The 19,807-nt window shown below is 35.9% G+C and overlaps 1 protein-coding gene across 1 annotated transcript in view; it reads right to left on the bottom strand.

The window, feature by feature from the left end:
- Sema3a (semaphorin 3A) overlaps positions 1–19,444 on the bottom strand; it is a 447,592-nt gene extending 428,148 nt beyond the window's left edge. The window contains exon 1 of the mRNA XM_031380015.1: positions 19,146–19,444. The gene's annotated coding sequence lies outside the window, so the exon portion shown is untranslated. The remainder of the gene's footprint in view (positions 1–19,145) is intronic.
- Positions 19,445–19,807: the final 363 nt, after the last annotated feature.

Genomic DNA, 19,807 nt, shown 5'->3' with positions numbered 1-19,807 from the left:
ATGTAGATTTGGGAAAGAATATGAAATACAAATTTAGATGTTTAAAATAAATCTTAAGAACTAAGTTAAAAATTACTAATGGTTTTTAGTTTTCCTTGTCCTGAGCCCAATAATTCTATTTTTCTCCCTGAACTGCCCTCTGATGTCCTTCTCATTGTATTTGCCAGGCCTTGTAGCTAAGCTATGATTTTTCCCTTACAAACAATATAAGGGTTTCCTCAGTTCAATTGACTTTAGAGCTAAATAAAAGTTTTTGCTTAAATGTAAATTTTCTGCAAGTTGTCATACATGAGGTAAACTTAGTCATAAATCACTCTTTGACATTATTATAACTGCACCACCTTACACCAGTGGATACTCAGTCTAACCGAAACAAGGGCACAACACAAAACCAGTTCTGAATGGTATGTTTAAAGAAATTAAATCTCAAATTTAATGAAATATTGATATTTAAGAAGGGAAAACCTTGTGTCCACTATGGCAGATGGTAAAATTAGCAGCCAGTTCGAGGACCTTTATCAGTGTAGCATTGTAATGACAACGACAATAGCCACAGCATAGAAATTAGATTGTTCACTGACGCTGCTACACTGGGCTTGGCAATTAAAGAGGTTGCCGTTGGATTGCTTTGAGCCATCACATGTATGCCATGCATAGAGACACTGGGATTAAAGAAAATGCAAAGCTGCATGAGTATAAAAAGATAAAATGTAAAGTATCAGATTTCTTTCCTTCTACTCTGTTGGAAGTTTTCACCATGTTTTTATTTTTCATTAACAGCTTTACTATTTTCCACAATTATAGCAAAAAAAGATCAAAATCATATTCAGGAACAAAAGAGTTATGAAATATCAAAATTCCATATTCTGAATCAAGTATAATAAAATGGATTGATTTCAATGGGAGTGATTGGACATTAAATGTCAGGATGGGGAAAGTATGAAACAAATTTCAAATGATAATTAGAAACCCTTCTATTATAAAAAATGGTATAAAAGATTGGCCTTAAGAGTAAACTTTTAAGTGGGAAAAAAGGTAGCAAAAGCATCCTTTAACCTTGCCACACGGAGGCAGGTGTTACAATGGCCATCATTTTCACACATTTATTGAGGTAAGGAAAAGCTGTCTGAAATGCACTCGGGTCAGGATTTTGCTGGAAACCAGGTCACATTAGGCCCTGCACTGCTTTGTGTGTCCCTCTCTATTAGTAAGCAGGGGTATCTTGACTCACCCGTTCCTTATCTCTTGGCCTTGAAAGAGGACAGCTTTCTGATGTCTCTGGGTATAATATATTACTACAAACCAATATGGTTAGAGAATATAAAATAACATTTCCCACTTCTCGTAGCAGAACAATCATCCATCACAATATTTTTGGTAGAAACAGGGATGAGAAGATTCAAATGGTACTTACACTGCAAATGACATTAATGAGAAACTAAACCTAAGACTATACCCCTCATCATGACAAAAAAAGTGCTAGAGAGTGAACCCAGAGATGCTCTCCTCAGTGTGCAGGCTGTTCCTGTGACTCGGAGGGGGGGGGGGCGGGGGGGGGCTTGTGGGGTGGCAATTTCCACTTCATTCCCCAGTTGCAGGGAGTTCTGGTGGGTGACATTCTTTCTCTGCCAAAGACTGCTCTTTTGTTCACATAAGCATTTGCAGCCATTCTTCCTAGAAGCTGCTTTTCCATGTGACACTTTATCCTCTAGGTAGGAATAATAAGAATGCTGCCTCTTTGTCCCCCCTCAGGAGGGTGAGAGGGAATAAACTCAGAACCCAAAGGGGAGAACAGAGGTAAATTATTACTGTTTGGCATTTATATAGTGTGTTTCCTCTGAAGAGTGAGAGGCACATCGTAAAATGTTAATTAATAGCCACTATTCACCAACAGGTCCCCAGAGATTGCAAGTGCAGGTGACGATGCCAACACCATGCTTCTACCCTGGGAAAAGGGACGCCCCATCCACCCCAAGGATGGAGAATATGTACAAAGGGCCATGGGGAGTGGATGTTTATGTTAAGATCGTCGCTCTCATTTAAAGACTCAAGCAGACTCAGTAAAATGTACGTTTTGTTTTTAAATAATTAAAATTTAAAAATAAAAAAAGGAATCCTTACAGGTATGTGAGCAGAGAAGGAAATTGAGAGGATGAAGGGAAAACACGATGAGACATCTGTGACATCATTTTTCTCGCTGAAGGTCTCTGATGGAGCAGAGGCGCCAGAGTTCTGGCCCCCTCCCCTCAGGAGTGCTGGGTCTCAGGAGTGCTGGAGGTAAGTGGGGGTACAGTTCCTCTCACACCCTTGGAAGGTACATGCATGCACTTATTTTCCTTTCCTCTCTTTCTTTTCTTCCCCATCCTCCTCTTCTTTCACTTCTACCTTGCCTTTTTCTCTTTCACTCATAACCTACTCTCAGCCTACCACATCTGCATTAATGACTTGCTAAAATCTGTTTTCGTAGTCAGTGTTTTATTTTGTAAGTTTGCTTGTATACTTGTTTGTCCATTTGGTATAAGGGGTGTGTGAATGTGATGAGTGGTTACAATGTTTCTTGTCACTGGGTTTGGAGTGATGGCAGTTTGTTGGCTTGCTGTTACAGAGCTCAAAAACTCATGTGAAACATATCATTTTCTTAATTTTTTTTTTATTTAACATTCGAGCAAAATCTCACATGTGAAAAACAGTCACATAGATGCCATAATAGATCTTATTGAGCTGCACGTGACCCTCTGACCTAACTCATTCAAATAAAATAAGATGACAAAAACCTTAAGGACAGTTTGTAGAGAAAAAAATGAAATCCATGTCATGTACAACCCATGGTTCATTTTGTAATGTGAAAGGTATTTGTTTATTTTCCAAATTATTTTGTTCCAAGTAAAATTTTATTACCTAATTTATGGCATGCACAGGGCTATGGATTTATTTAATAACATCTTGATTATGTGTGGCATGGTATTAATCTCTTCCTGGATCAAGGGGAGATGGCCTAACTTTCTCACTTCTGCTTACAGAGTACTCTTAAACCTTGTGGTTCTCTGCAATGTTTAAACATTAATTTTATGGGGTGTGTTTCTTCTTGTCAGTTTTCTATTTAGTTTCCACATGAATCAAATAAAATACATGTGGATACAAATAAAGCCATATTTTCTAGAAATATGAGCCATTCAAATTCTGTAGATTTTCATTCTTTTTTTAAAAATCTCATTCATACTGCATGTTGACCATATTCTTTCTCATACTACCCTTTCCTGATCTTTCCCCAACCCATAACACTCTTGGGTATTTTTCCAAGGACATATTATAATGATACTTCCACATTAATGTTCATTATGGCATGATTCACAATAGCTAAGCTATAGAGCACCCTAAGTGTCTAGTAACAGATGAATGAAGAAGATATGTGGTAAGTGTGCGGTATGTAGCACTTTTCAGCAAGAAAAATAAATGCACTTATACGCAGGAAAACAGATACAACTGGAAATTATCACATCAAGCAATTTAAGGCAACCACGGGCAAATATTGCATTTATTCTCTACCTTGTAATTCCTAGGTTTGAATTAGATACATATCATCTGATAAACTGGATGATACCATATATTATGAAAGTAAACATAAACTGTATAAGGGGGCAAAGAGGAATTCTTTAAATTGTATATATTTTTGGTAAGAAATTTAAAAAATTAATAGATATTTTCAATAAATCTTAGTTGTTTAAATGTAGAGCAATAAACCATGTTAGGGAGAGTCTGTAACGCATTCACCAGCAAGAAGTCGGTCATATTAAAATAAACTTATTTGAAACACTTTCTTTGAACTTAACAAATAGCATGAATGCTTAATGCTTTCTAGACATTCAGATGACCGAATACAAATAAATTCTGTGGTCAATGATGGGAATATGGTTTAGCTACATTACAATTAACCTAACAAATATTAAATATTGAAAGGAACACAAAGTGAAAATAAAACAGAGTAAGAAACACTGCTAGAAAAGGCACATACTCTATTTATTCTGATTAAGAACTGTAGATAGAGGCCAGGCAGTGGTGGCTCACACCTTTAATCCGAGCACTTGGGAGAGAGAGAAAGGCAGATTTCTGAGTTCAAGGTCAGCCTGGTCTACAGAGTGAGTTCCAGGACAACCAGGCCTATACAGAGAAACCCTGTCTCGAAAAAAAAAAAAAAAGTGCAGATGGAGCCCAAGGTAAGATGTTAACTGTTGAATATCACAGCTTACCTTGCTTTTAGTGCGCTATCATTAGTACACACAGGTAGGATTATAATTACTATTCTGGTTTTTGAAGGGGAAACAAACAGGTAAGTAAAGTATGACCAGTTTTTAAGAATCTAAACTCTATTAAGACTTTTATTAATATTTGTATTTAAACATGTCTAATTCTCAATGTTCCTCTGCAAGTAAAAGTCATTATGGAACAATGTATACAATACAGCTGTAACTATGACTAAGAATTCTCCTTGGTGTGTTTACATGAATTACTCAACAATGCAAATAACATAAAACTGTTAAAATATCCAGTACCTCACTAAGTTTCAGTAAACAGGTAAATGTAGTTGAGAAAGCATAACACAAAAATTAACAGAGATTAACACCCATTTGTTGACCACATTCTGAATTTGTATATACTTCTCATTACTTTTTGTAAGAAAAAGAAGATCCAACATATATTGATAAGTTTAGACTATTGTTCCAAATGCACACAGGTGTAACTATCTTGAATATATGAATAAAAATCAAAATGGCATATTACTATGGTTTTAGGCTACATGCAGATCCAAAGGCATTACAAAAGTAAATAGTAAAATCCCAAACAGTGAAAAAAAAATAGGGATAGCAGTTCTCAAAAGTCATTCAGTTACTGATTGATTCTCAAAGCACATGGTCAAAACTGACATGCTAATTTCTCCAAGGGAACTTATTGAGCCTTGGAACTCTTATGGCAAGTCCCTTGTAGCCTCCAACCCAATTATCACCCTCTTCCTCGGTTATGTAACTACAAAATTCCAAATGAATAGTTAAGTATCCCAGTGTTGGGATTACATGCTTCTGGTTGAAGTATTCACATTACACTAGTTTATTGGTTGAGGGAGATTTCACATTTGTTAAAATGTACCTAGACATTGGTCACAAGAGAGACCACTCCCTGCCTGTATTTGCTCACACCTTCTAGTGTCAGCTCTCTATGGAACTTGGAGCAAACTGAGCACTTTGGCAATTCTAAAAATAATCAGTCCATTAGTATTGAGTTTCTTTCCTGAATATGGCAAGGTGTTCTTTCTCCCTCCTCAATTGCAGCCACCCTCCCACCACGCTCTAAGATCTATTATGTTCAAAACACAATGGGAACTTTACTGACTTACTGTTTTCACCCCAAAGCTTGAGGTCATGAAATATAATTGCATATAAAATTACATAGAGAACTTTTCATAACTTAGCAATGCTTCATAGGTGGTAAATGTAGACTTTGGCAGACAGAATCTATGATCTATAGAATAAATGCATAAAATATTTGAATTTATTAATTAAGAACACATCATTTAAATAACAATTATTTTATGGTTTTTATAAAATAGATAATGTAGATTTCAAAGGATTATGAAAGTGATCTGTTATTAGTTCAGTAATCCTGGTTACAATACAAGAATACGTATAAGAACTAATTCAAAGTACTATACTTAACAAAATTTTCATTTATCCACTTTCTTTTGTAAATTAACATTCAATAGAAATTATTTCAAATAGTCTACTCTTAAAATAACTAGCATTGTTATGCCTAGAATTAATGTTAAAATTGATTTTTAGCACTAGGTATAGGAAAATGTTCTTTATCTTTCACGAATTTATGGGGTTATGCAGAGTGGTAAGATATTTTTGTGATTAACAACCTCATGTATAAAATGGTTATTATAAAGAATTACCTATTTGTTTCCTCACCAAACAGTTCTTACCATGTTCCTTAAGTAATTTTTCTATTTCTTATCTCCCCTTGGGTTCATGAAAAATTAATTAGTACCTACAAAAGGAAATGGACTCAAATATTTTGTTAAAAATGCCCTTTTTACAGCCACTCTCAGAACAATAAAATTGTTCTACTGAGATTCTTTTTCATGCTAAGAAAACACTTTGAGTGGGGTCTGTTTTGGGGGATTGTAAGGGGAGAAACCTGGGGTGCTTTAAGGTTAATGGACAGTGATTAAGGTTAATGGCTGAGTGCTTAAGGTTAAGTGCTGTATTTACATAGCTGCCAATTCACCAAAAAAAGAGAAAAGGTCCTTATGTCTATCAATCAGTTTCAACTAATAGTCAATTAAACAGCAAATGGAAGATAGGGACTTAAAGACCCTTCAACCTGATTTTATAGGATACAAATGTCAATTTTTGATCAAAAAACATTTATTGAACATCTACTTGGTCAAGGCTACAAGACACACAAAGAGGTAAAAGTGACTTAGCCTGTGTTCAGAAAGATTAGCATTTTATTGGGATTAGAAGTAGGTATGACATACATCAGGAACAGAAATGTCTGAAATAAATCACATAGGTATGACCTGTTATAAAATCCAGAGCATGAAAAGACAATCCCAGGCTAGATTTCATGGAGTGAGACAGGATATTTAAATAAACCTTAGAATAAAAGCTTTCCAAAGGGCTATATTTCATTCTTTTAAAAATGTATACAATTCTAAACAAAACAAGCATGAATCATTGATGACATTGAAATATATATTGTTCTGAGCTACTTCTATTGCAATTGAACAATAATACTAATAAACAGGACACTCAGGAGGAATGCACAATGCCCCCTTTCAAACAACAAGCTCATGATGAATTGAAAGTCAGCACAACAATTCAAGGAGCCCAAGAATAGCTCAATTAGTGTGGTAACTTTGAAGTCAATGTAAACTTTCTGAGCCTAGCCAAGGCTTCAAGGTTTGGACTTGTGAAAAGACTTGGGTAGCCAGCCATAATCCAAGACAAGCTCTCCCTAGCTTGTAATTGGACACATGATTAATTATATGGGTGGATTTTCCTAAAGCAAGATGGATGTTCATCTCTGTAGAAGCCACTGAAAACAATAGCTTCACACATCAGACAGCTTCAGGTCTGGGTAGGGAGATTCGTGGACCTCTCTTAACTTTTTCACTCTCTCAAACTTCCTGAACAATTTTAGAGGGAACGTATACTGGGTTGGAGAATCTGGGGTAATGGGCTGCAAAGGCATGCCTGCACTGAAAAAGCACTGACAATGATGCCCACCCACGCGATAAAGGGTGGGTTGAGCAGGAGGAGTGGGGAGGGAACAGGGTTTTTTTTTTAAGTTTTTAATTTTATTCCATTTTTTCTTTGTTTTTTTTGGAGAGGAAACTGGGAAAGGAGATATTATGTGACATGTAAATAATAAAATAAAAAAGAACTAAGGCTCTTCTGTTGCTTAGTGTCCTGGTTTGTTTTCTATTGCTGTGATAAGCTAACAACTAGAAGCATTTTGAAAAGGAAAGATTTTCCTTAACCCTTCCATTTACAGCCTATCCAGAAGGAAAGTCAGGACAGAATCTCAAGTCAGGACTCTGAAGGGAGCAACTGAAGCCCAGACGGTGGAGGGAGGAACAGTGCTTCGCAGTGTGTTCTCCAGGTTCAAGGTTAACTACCTTTTTTACATTTTCCAGGACCAACTGTGCAAGGGTAGCACATCCCACAGTGATCTGGGACTTCAAACATCAAAAATCTATCATCAAATCAAGAAAATGCCCTACAGGCCAAGCTGATGGAAGTATTTTCTTTTATTATTGCTTTCAAACATATGTTTAAGTGAAGTGTTTTTTCTCTTTCTTCCCTGAACTTCTAAATATCATGCTCTGCTATAGTTGAAAGCCTTTATTCTTTGATTTAACAATTTTTCATCTGTGTGTGTATGTGTGTGTGTGGTGGTGTGTGTGTGTTATGCAAATATATACATACAACCTGGTTGCCTTTTCTGTTTGTACGATTACAGGGATTACCATTCTGCACTGGACAACAAATGAGGGGCATAAGGTGTCTCATCTCTGTGAGAGGCTAATTTTCCTCCTTACAGAAGTACCCCCACTAGACAATCGACTACAGACAATTAAGGAATGCTGGGAAAATGAGAGTTAGTCTCTTACAGGAATGAGATTCCTTATTAGAATCCTTTTCTCAACTGATGCTCCATCTTTCCAGAAGACCCTACCTTTTGTCAAACTGGAAAAAAAAATTATCACCTAACCAACATACTTAGATTCAAATCAAAAGAGACAAAGCTATTTTGCAATGGTAGCAAAAAAATACCAGGGACATTTAGGAGGTTCAGCTCCTTTGGGAGGCAGAACACTTGACAGGATGCATGCAGTTCATCACCTGGCCCCAGGCCTGCCTAGGACAGAGATCAAAGATGGGGAAATCCAGTGGCATCCAGCTCTGGACATAAATCTTAGCTATAAGAAATTTTTATACAACTGGTTAAATAATTCTTGAAAATAAAAATGTTCTGAATTAAAATTATTACTTAAATGTAAATTCCCCCAAAGTTTTAGAAATCCATTTACTAAATGATGTCCCATCAAAGGGTGTTTTTCCACATCCTGTGCTGTGTTTAACTGGCTTTTCTTTCAGGACCTAGCAGTGACTGTTATGCCAAAAGGATGAGCTTTAGAATATGGAATTAATGGAATAAAAGAGAGAGAAACGAGGCAAACAATAAATCCATGTAAGAGCATGGAACTTTTTGCATGGATGCTCTGCTATTGGCAGTAATTCAATGTTGGGAAAATCAACCTCCCACCCCCAACCCAAATAAAAAACAACTTATGGGAAGGATGACAAAAGTGGGAGAAGTCACCCCTGGATTGGGACAGGAGAAGTCACCCCTGGACTGGGACAGGAGAAGTCACCCCTGGATTGGGACAGGAGAAGTCACCCCTGGATTGGGACAGGAGAAGTCACCCCTGGATTGAGACAGGAGAAGTCACCCCTGGATTGGGACAGGAGAAGTCACCCCTGGATTGGGACAGGAGTGAGGAGCTATGGGAGAAGTTACCCCTGGACTGGGACAGAAGAAGTCACCCCTGGATTGGGACAGGAGAAGTCACCCCTGGATTGGGACAGGAGTGAGGAGCTATGGGAGAAGTTACCCCTGGACTGGGACAGGAGAAGTCACCCCTGGATTGGGACAGAAGGGAAGAGATATTAGAGAGTTTCTAAAGAGAATTTCATGACACTAAGTATTTGCTAAGGAAAAGTTCTGTTTGTTATATGTCCTTGCTCTGTACACTGCCAGGACAGAAATCCTACAGAAGCATGGAGTCAGCCACAGAGAACATGCCTGATAGCATATCATAGACAAAGGATTGAGTGGAAATTTCACATGTCTGACAAATTTTCGAAAGATTTATATAGTTTCAGTAGTAAAATAACAATGCAAGGCAATTGTAATTAATTATTCTATCACTTTAAATAATGTTTGAAATGGTTTCAATTTTTCTTATTACAAAAAGCATCAAGATAAATTAAGTTTACTTTTCTCACTTAATTATATTGCACTATTTCCATTTCTTTATGGTGACTATACATTGACCATGTACATTATCCATTTACAGTACAAGAAATACATTTTAATTATTTAACTTATAATAAACATTTAAGAGAAGTGAATACAAGTAACTGAAAGAATTAATGCTATAGTTTTTCAACATTCAAATAACCTGGGGAATATTTAATTGCCCTTGAGAATAGTTTATTAATTCTTTCATGACACTGACTTTGTCATTAGAATTCACTATAAAATTATGAATAATTAGCACACATCTTTGTGAAATTACATATCAAAGTTTGTTTCAAAATTGCTTTATTTCCTCTTTTGGGCCACTATATCTGAAGACATATTTGGTCACACTTTTAAAATTAGAAAACAAACTATAATGCTTCATTTATTTTAAAAATTCCATTTTATAAGTGAAAGAACTAAAATAGAGCTTATAGTGTTAGTACAACTCTGTTGCTATGAAAAACATAATGACCTTATGGTACTTGGATGAGTAAGGGTGTATTTCACAGATAGCACCACTGAAGGAATGAGAGCTGGAAATCAAGACAGGAGCTTGAATTGGGAATAGAGGAATGTATCTTACTCTATCAATTTCTGTGGCTCGCTCCACTACCTTTTAAAGTGCCCTGGCCCACAAGTCAAGGAATATCACAACTCACAATAGACTGGGCCTTCCCATATCAATAAGCAATAACTAAGTGCCTCATGGATATGCCCACAGACTATCCAGTGGAGGCCATTCCTCAACTAGAGTTTCCTTCTTTCTAGCTGGGCCAAACTGACAACTCAAGCTAACTATTGCATAACTGCAAGTAATGTTGCTCCTTAATTTAGTCTTTCATGAGAGTATGATAGTTACTTGACTATCTTGACTAAGTCCTTCTAAAGTCTTACAAAAAACCCAATATGGTTGAATATTTTGTAAGAAAATTTACCAATGATAAAAAGTAACCCTTGGCCTGCTATAAATTAATCAAGATTGGCAAAAGAGTAAATATTTGGTAGGAACCCTAGTAAGGAATTTTCCTGACTATAATCCATCGTTACAAAACATCTCCACATTTCTAGAGAATGAGGCTTCATATATGGTGTGTTCTCTACCTTAACACTTTGTCTGCTTGTTCCTGAGCTGCGGAATGAAAGCTCAGAGCTTCCTTGAGTAGATATGATAAATGGTAGCTTTCATTAGCTGACCAATTTTAGGAAACTTAAAAATTTAGGAAACTCCATTGTTACAAAACATTTTCATATTTCTAGAAAAGGGTCTATTAATCTAAGGTTTAGTGAGTTTGTTGTTCAGGACACCACCTAAAGGACACTATGTAAACCAAACAAGTTTTACAATAATCTAAAAGAATATTCATAATTTCCAAAATAATATTTTTAAAGGGCTAAAAATACCATTCTCAACATCCTCTATTTGACCTACAATTCTGACCTCTATGTGATGCTTCATATAGCTGTACAATTGCTTAAATTTACAGAGTAAATAATACAACAGTCCAGTGTTTCTGCGTCAACTGGGAATTACAACTGATTACCCTAAGTGCACAAGACTGAGGAAAGACAAAGTAATCCAAGAAACAAATGTTTCAATGCATAAATTCTTCATATCTGAGTTTATGATATGACTTTTATTTAAGGATCCATGGATTAGTTGCTCATGACTGTAAACATGTCTATGTTAATTTGTATTCCCCAAAGGCTGATAGGGAGTGGTGTTATTAGAGGTCGTGGCTTTGTTAGAGGAACTATATCACTGGGTGCAGGCTTTGGGGTTTCAAATGCTCAAGCCAGTTCCTTTGTCACTCTCTCTTCCTATGACCTGCCAATCTGGATGAAGAACACCTAGCTTCCTCTCCAGCACTATGCCTGCCTCCATGCCACTACGTTTCCTGCCATGATGACAATGAACTAAACCTCTGAACTGTAAGCCAGCTCCAATTACATATTTCTTCTTTACCTTAAAAGAGTTGTTACAGTCTTGGTGTATCTTCATAGCAATAAAAACTCTGCCTAAGACCTTCTCATTCTATAGGAGAGATAGAAGGATCAGGAGGTTGGCATAAATAAGGTACATATCAGAATTTGTATTAGAAGACAAAAACATGAATGTAAATAAAGTAAAATTAAACAGTTTAATAATCTAGCATAGTATTCTATGTAAAGAAATTAATATTCAAATTCATTTTTTTACATATGTAGTAGGAATATTACCAGATAGAGATATTTACAAATATATCTTCATTGTGCCTTGTACATTTCCATACATCAAAAGCAAACTTTTCATTATAATATCATAGTAGCAAAATCTTGAAACATAACAATAGACCTTAGTGTGAAATATATCATTTCTGGTAGATGAAGCCATTTTGAACTTGCATAAAAATGCCAAAAAAACAGGCTTGCATTATATAAACACAAAGCAAAACACTAATGCTTCCAAGTCAGGCCTAACGCAATTATAAATTGCATATGTTCATGTCCATGTTGTTTAAATAGGAAGCATTCCTCAGAGGCTTGTGTGCTGACTGCCTGGTCCTCAATGTAGTACTGAGGTCATGTTGATAGGATTCATCAAGTGTTGATACCTTCATCGACGGATTAGGCCACTGAGAAACTCAGTAGCAAATGGACTCTAAGAAGGGGGCGGCGGTGTCTAACTGATGGAAGGAGATCACCGGTATATGCCAATCAAAGGCATAATTTTTATGTGTCATTATTCTCTCTGTTCCTCAGCTTAAGCAAGTAGGGACCATTCTTCACTGTATGCTCCCTGCCATTGGAATTAGCCACAGTACAAGCCCTCATCCATGGAACAAAGAACCTTGAAGGGAAAAATCTGAAAGCATAAGTCTAAATGAATCTTTAATTCTTTGAGTTTCTCACTCATTTTGCTATGATAATGTAAAACTAACACAACTCAACCATGAACTTTATGATGTAACAGAATAAATAGTTAAGGCCTGGGAATCTCTCTAATAAACTTAATAAACTATAGTTCAATTTCGATCACAATGGGTTTAATATGGAAAAACATTGAAATGTCTGTACAGGTTTATAGCTTTTAATATATTAGTCCTTTGTATATATGTTTACATGTATAATATTCAAAACATCTTAGAAATAAAAGAGATTTAATGTATAAAACAAAAACAAAAATCAAATTTTTCTAGAAATTGAGAAAATTAGGCATGTCTCCTACTTAAGACTCATTTATAAAAATTAGTGCATTCATTCATATATATTCTTTTATCCTAAAAAGTTAAGACTGCATATAGAATCATATCACTCAAAATTAAATGTTATGTAGTGAAATTCACTATAGTCACGATGAGATTTCTTTTCATCCTAATTTAAGCAGGTAAAAACAAATCTTATTGAACTGTTTCATGAGATAGTTGAGAGCAAAGGTATATAAGCTAATGTTTTATGTAAACTTTAAGAAATGTTTTGTACTAGTAGCAAATAACTTCTATACCTTGTGTCAATTCTGTGTGAGACTGAGTGTTAACACTGGGACCAGTTTGAGACTTTACTTCTGGGGACTCACTTGTAGGATGTAAAACTTGTGTATTGTGTTAACTTTGTTTTGTTTTGAAAATTGTTCAATCAATTTTCATCAATAACTCATTATTAACTACCATCAACCAAATATGAATTATTCACAACCTTCTAAATTGGGAAATGATTTTAGAAGTAATTCTTTAGTCAGAGATAGAGTTATTCATTTATGCTTGTGAAATGAATCGGATCTCAAGCAATAAATCCATGGTAAACATTCTGAAAACATACTTTGAACCAAAGGAGAAATACTGTTATGTTTTATAAAATATAAAATAAATTATGCCAAATATTTAATCATATACTACATATAAAACCCATTTTAAACCTTGCAAGAGCCTTGTATATCTATCTCTTGTCTTAAAGTCCAAATTCCAAAATTCTTTCAAAATTACTTTGATATAATTATATGCCAAGTGGATACTCTTTTCACTCAGAAAGCAAGTCTATATTTGTCCATCAGTACACAATGTTTTTATTTCATGCTCACTACTACACAGAATCTTAGTTTGGTAATTCAGTAAAGTGTAAGTACAGATACAAAATAAGTTCATAGTTAATAGTACTTGACTTACATAAGAACAACTGATTCTAACAGGACTGAAATACTCTTTTCCAGGAAAATAATTGGTGTGAAATTAAGGTGTATTAATATTTGCCACTATAAGTAAAGCTTCACTTGCAAAATTTTGACAGAAGTACAGAAGTATAATAAAATCTAATCACCCCCTGTTCTTTCCTTCCAAAGACAAAGTGTGTATGATTAATAATAAAACAGATGTTGGTTACTAATAAGATGCCTCTCTGAATTCTGACTTACATGCATCTGAAAAGTCTATTCTGAGCACACAGCCATGACAATGTGCTTCTAAATATAATTTAAAAGTTCAAAGTTCACAGTCATGCTTGTGGAGGAGAATGCAAATTTTGAGCCTAGAAAGAAGTGAATATTTAATAAAAAACAGGGTTGAAACCAAAACTTTTAGATGTTGGTTATAGATATGGACAGGAGTCTGGCTTGTGTCAAGGAAGAGGGACTGCAGTCCACCATGCAAAGAATGGATGATAAGGTGAATTGGTTTCTATGGTTACTGTTTTGGGATCTGAGATGAATGAAACAGTGGAAATGAGCAGAGTCAAGAGACTTCTCCAGATCAGGGTTCCTAATATTTTTCTGAAACAAGAGAAAGAAATAACTAACAGAAAAAACATCTCTGGTGTTTTGGGGAGAATGTAATGTGATGTCAGGGGATAGGAGAACGGAAGTGGAGAGAGATGTGACACAGGGGATAGAGAAAGAAATGAGACTGATGGTATAGAAAGGAGAAATTAAAGAGATGAATGGAGAAGAGTGGACAGAGGGAATGATGAGAGAAGATGAGAAAATAGGGAGTAGGGGAAGAGAGAAAGGGGAGGAGAGAGGAAAGTAGCCTGGAAGCAGGAAGGATAGTTAAGGAGAAAAGAGAATGCTGTGGAAGTATGGAAGAACAGAAGGGAGGGAGGGAGGAAAGAAGAGGAGGAGAAGAGGGCAGGAGAGCAGAGAGGAAAGGAAGGTAGAGGAGAGGGAAAAGGGTAGAGAGAGATAAAGAAAGAAATAGAGGAGAGAGAAGGGAGAAGAGAAAGAAGAGAAAAAGGGAAGAAGAGAAGGGAAGAAGAAGACAAGGGGATAGTAACAGAAGAGAAAAGGGGAGGGAAGGCACAGGGAATGAGACCCTCGAAGGGAATTCATGAGGATAAGATTGGATTCATGGAGTGAGCTCATTGATCTTTTGACTAAGAATCATGACAGAGAAAATATTGACCAATGTTTTAAGGTAGTCACCAATCCTTAAAGCTACCTAGACATTAAAGCTTAAAGACATCTAGAACTTTCACATGTCTTTCATATGCATTCATTCTTCTAAGACTTTTAGATTGATTTTTAAAAATCACCTTTTCCTTCACTGTGTTAAAGATCTGAGAATAGATTCTAGCCTTATGCATGGCAATCATATTTAAAAACATTCATCAAATAACTCACATCAAACCAAAGGAAACAAAGGGACGTTTACAGTCATTCCCTGTTATAGAGAGAATGAGAAAGTTGGGCTTCATTTTTAAATTAAGTTCTTTCTGCTGATTTCCTCCACTTTTTACATATAATAGGTATACAAAAGTAAATAATCTTTTAACTTAAAAGGTTTTCTCATATGACCTAATGAAAGTAAAACACAGCTCCTTGAGTATGATTATTTTGTTTAGACCTCATAAAGAATATAAAGACTCACAATCTTAAAATTAGATCATGAATTACAAGAGATTTCTATTGAGAATATTTTATTTTTCTTCTCTCAACAAACAAACTTTGTTATATTCATTCTGTATGTCTTGGGAGAAAATGTTTCAGCAAACAAAAGAATAATCTACCTGGGAAACTAGCATCTAAATATAAATAATCAGGTATTCCTCCTGAATAGCCAAAGCCTTAAATATCATTGATGATGATCCTCAACTAATTTTCTCAATCTTGAAGATAGAGATGGCTTTTGATGACCATAAATGAACTGCTATTGTGGTTAGTTACCTTGCTGTCAGATCCTCTGGCCTGCCTAGAAATATCTTGAAGAGACAAACTTCTCCAACCTTCAGATTAGCAGAAACACCTATTCAACAACTGAGAAATTATGGATGGATTACATTGCCCTGTGATTTCTCAAACATAGTTACAAGTTTGACTTTGCATGCAATAAAAGCTTGAAAAGTAGCATGGAGTCTAAGTGCCCAGTGATGGTGTAATAGTGTACAATCATATTCACTGTTTGGCATTCAAACACTATTGCTGGATTAACAACTTTCACTATTAATCTCTTTCAGAGTTTATGTAGTTTCAATGTAATAGCCAGAGGTAGAGTTAGTTGATTTTGCTCTAAGAAAGGGCTTGCTACAGGAGAGGCCTCAGTGGAAGCAAGTTGAGAGGGTCTAACACAAGGCAGAGCTAATCTCAACATACATTTCAGAGTTCGCAGGCTTAGGACAACTGAAAATTTTCTGTTATTCCATTCACATTTATGAATGGGTATAGGAACACTGCATACCTTATTGGGCTAGAAGGATTGGACTCGAAAGTAGAGTCTTGTGTTCAATACATTTTAGACACACAGTTACTATTCAATGAGACCTATCTGTAGTGGTAAGTTTCTAATTCAGAGCAGCAAGGTAACACACAGGGCATTTAGGACACTGTGAATACTGCCAAGAGCTTATTGTACTGCCTTTCCTTTGAGTGACCATTAGGACCTTCCTTGGTGGCTATTATACTCAAAATAGCATATTGTTCCACACTTATGATCTGAATCCCTTGATTATAAGTAAACATGGTATTATTATTAAGTTATGTATATATTTATTTAAGTAGAAAGAGAAAAAGGGTTAAGAGATAAAAACTTGATATAATTTATGATTCTCAAAAAAAAAGAAAAGCAAAATCCTCTTTTCTCTAGAACTATAGTCATCTCCCATAAGTTATCATATTGTTTGTATTATTTAACTAATTACACTGCAATCAAATTATATTTGAAAATATGTAGTAATAAAACTAAAAGGTGAAATATACATATTAAATAAATGGTTTAGAGGTCATATTTAAGTACTATGTAATTTATAAGTGGATTAAATTTTAACTTGTACTATCAAAAGTTAATGTCATTCAAAAAGAATAATTAAAAATTTGTAAGAGACAGTACTGATATTTTTCCATATAGGTCATATTTAAAACTATTACAATAAAGTCACTGTTGTATACAGTTTTGACGACTAAACTGATTATCCTGATTAATCCTACTCAACAGAATTCTTCAATGTCATTTACTTCTGTGTGAAAAAATTATGAGCTTTTTTTTCACAACAGAGCAACACATTTGCCTTTGCATTGCTAATACATAGCTCACATTTAATCATTATGAGCTTGAAACATCAAACCTTTCCTCCCTTATACCACCTTTCCCCAGACAGCTTCTCAAAAGTTGATTAAATTAACTGGAACTCAAGCAAAGACTTTGTAGTCTAACTATTTGGATAAAGAGTGAAATTTTCATTCATCATCCACATGCTCTCAATTATTGGTGTGATGGATTTTTCCCACTTGATTTTTTTTCTTTCCTTAGCCAAACACAATAACTGATATTTTGTTATCATACTGAAATAATAATCACAATGTGTTAAAAATGTGCAATATGGACTGCTCAGTTTTTATTATATTGTGAAAGGCAAATGAATAAATCAAGACGACGCAAACCTAAACGCAGTGCTGAAGTGAGGTCCAGCCTTTGAAATTGGCTTCCTATTAATCATGTGGCTGACCTTTTCATTAAGGGGCACTTGTTGGAATCACTGACACAGTTACAGCATTCATATGTGTGAACTGTACTCTGCAGCATTCATATACTGAGGAAGGCATAGTGAAATTAGAATCTCTCCCTGTAGGGGGTAGACATTGACCGCTATTCAGTGCCAACAATTGTTGGTTAAAGCATTCCATGAAGAATGACTTTTAAACTACATTTACTCCACCATCAGTAATGTCAAATCCAATCCTTAAAGAAATATATTTAACTAAAAGTAATTAATTAAACCTCTCATAGCAGCAACTTTATCCTGGCTAAATCATTTCTGAAAATACACAAAGGAGCCATCAAGCCTCTACCGTCATGGTTTTTAAATCATCATTTACAATGAGGTCCATCTATAATAGTCAAAAAACAAAAGCAAAGAATTGGCCAGTGGGAATTCTTTAAGAAAATACAATCGTATTTTGTCTGTTTTCTTATGTACTGTATGCATGCACATCACATTATGAGATGGCAATGGTTTCCAGACTGTATCTTCGAATATATAAAACTACATTTAAAAAACTTTAAAGAAACTACAGATAGAAATGATGTACTGACAGTCTTTATTGCATTCTTTTACAGTTTGATCATGTTTGGCAATATTTGAGGGATTAACTTTATAACTTGAATCTTCATCAGAGCATATGTTGTATATGTATTTCCTATACAGAGTGTCACACATTTGAACAGCAAACACATTCTTTTACATTGGCTGACATTTCACCTGAAAGTCCACCACAGTCAGCTTGTTAACACAATCGAGATATATAGTGTGGTAGTAAAAAGATTCCCTGTAGCAGAGTAAAATTCAGAGCAGGGCTCAAGGAACATGGCTTGACTTAGATCGCATCTGAACTTGAAGTTCAAACATAGTTTAGTGGTGAATCCAAAGCTGTAAATGCAAAGTAAACGCAATGTGGAGGCTGCTTTAAACCAAGCATGAAAGAGCAAAAAGTCACAGTAGAGATTTCCTACATCTGTTTTCAATATCTCTTCCTAGGCTATTAGACAAATGACCTTTGCTTTTAGTTTGTTTCTTTTAAAATTGCATTATCATTGTCATTGAAGCTACAATGTAAGACTAGTTTTAGTTTTTAAGATAACTTCTTTACTAAGAGTCAGAGCTCAAGGAAAAATTTGTTAAGCAAAACTTACAGGAAAATTCCTTGTATTGATGTCTCAAGGAGGATGTAACACTATAGGCAGGCATGAAAGTTGAAATCCTTTTTCAAGTAGGGTAGTTTCTTCTGTCTTCTGAGCACTGTGACAGTACCCTTGTCAACAGTGTTTTTGACAGTAATAAAGGATATTTCACACAGAAATAGCAGTTAATATGCCAGGCTACAGGATCGAATTAGCATTGTTATTAGCTACACATTTCAATCCACCAGACCTTTTGAATCAGGAGTCACTTGTGGAGTATTTAAACTGCAGTGACAGTTCCGGGACACTGCAAAATGAACTGGGACACTGAGTGAAACTACGCCTGGGGAAACCCACAGGGTTAAGAACACAGGCTTCTTTTGCTGGTTCACTTTTGCTCAGTCTTTAGAGGATTCCCTGAGAGTAAACAGCCTTAATTAATTCCCAAGTAAAAGAAGAAAAGGTAAAATTTCCACTTACTGCATCTGCGGTCCTTTGTCCTTGAGCTGGAGTCCGAGGGCTGATCAGTGACTCCTACCTAGCTCCAGGTTGCCCTCTGGGTTAGGCACAAACGTGAGCAGCAAGAAACGTGTTGACTTTGTAACTGTACAAGGAGCAGCCGGCCTCAGTGTAGCTGGAGAGCCCGTCAGGACAGAGCACTAAACTTCAGCGTGCGAGCACAGCATCTATTACCCCCGAGGCTCTACCATTTCACCTACACCTGGGCGGATCTATCAAGCTTCATCTCTATTAGAGCTATTTGACTCTGTGGTTTAAGAGGGAGGAGGAGAGAGAGAGAAAGGGGGGAAAAAAAGAGCCTTGCCGTTGTCACACTTGTTTCTTATTAAAGAGCCTTACGGTGGATTGAGTAATTGTGTACGAAGGTAGTCTGGCTGGCAGATGTGTGCAGCCCCAGCGGAGCACTAGATTCAAGGCAGATGGGCTGTACCAGGGCGCAAACAACATTGAGAGAGAGAGAGGCGTGATTAAAACAGCAGGCCTCTGTTTTATAGTGCTGGAAGTGGGGTAGCGTTAAATCCCCTGGGAGCCAGAGTTCCCCAACTGGAATTGCTCTTTAGTAAGGAAAACGATAAATTTGATAAAAATAGAAAGATGTCCGAACTCCAAAAGTTATAGAGATA

This window comes from Mastomys coucha, unplaced genomic scaffold (genome assembly GCF_008632895.1).
Source record: "Mastomys coucha isolate ucsf_1 unplaced genomic scaffold, UCSF_Mcou_1 pScaffold19, whole genome shotgun sequence".
Classification (NCBI taxonomy): domain Eukaryota; kingdom Metazoa; phylum Chordata; class Mammalia; order Rodentia; family Muridae; genus Mastomys; species Mastomys coucha.
Note: the sequence above shows the minus strand (reverse complement) of the source record. Positions and strands in the feature narration are given on the sequence as shown.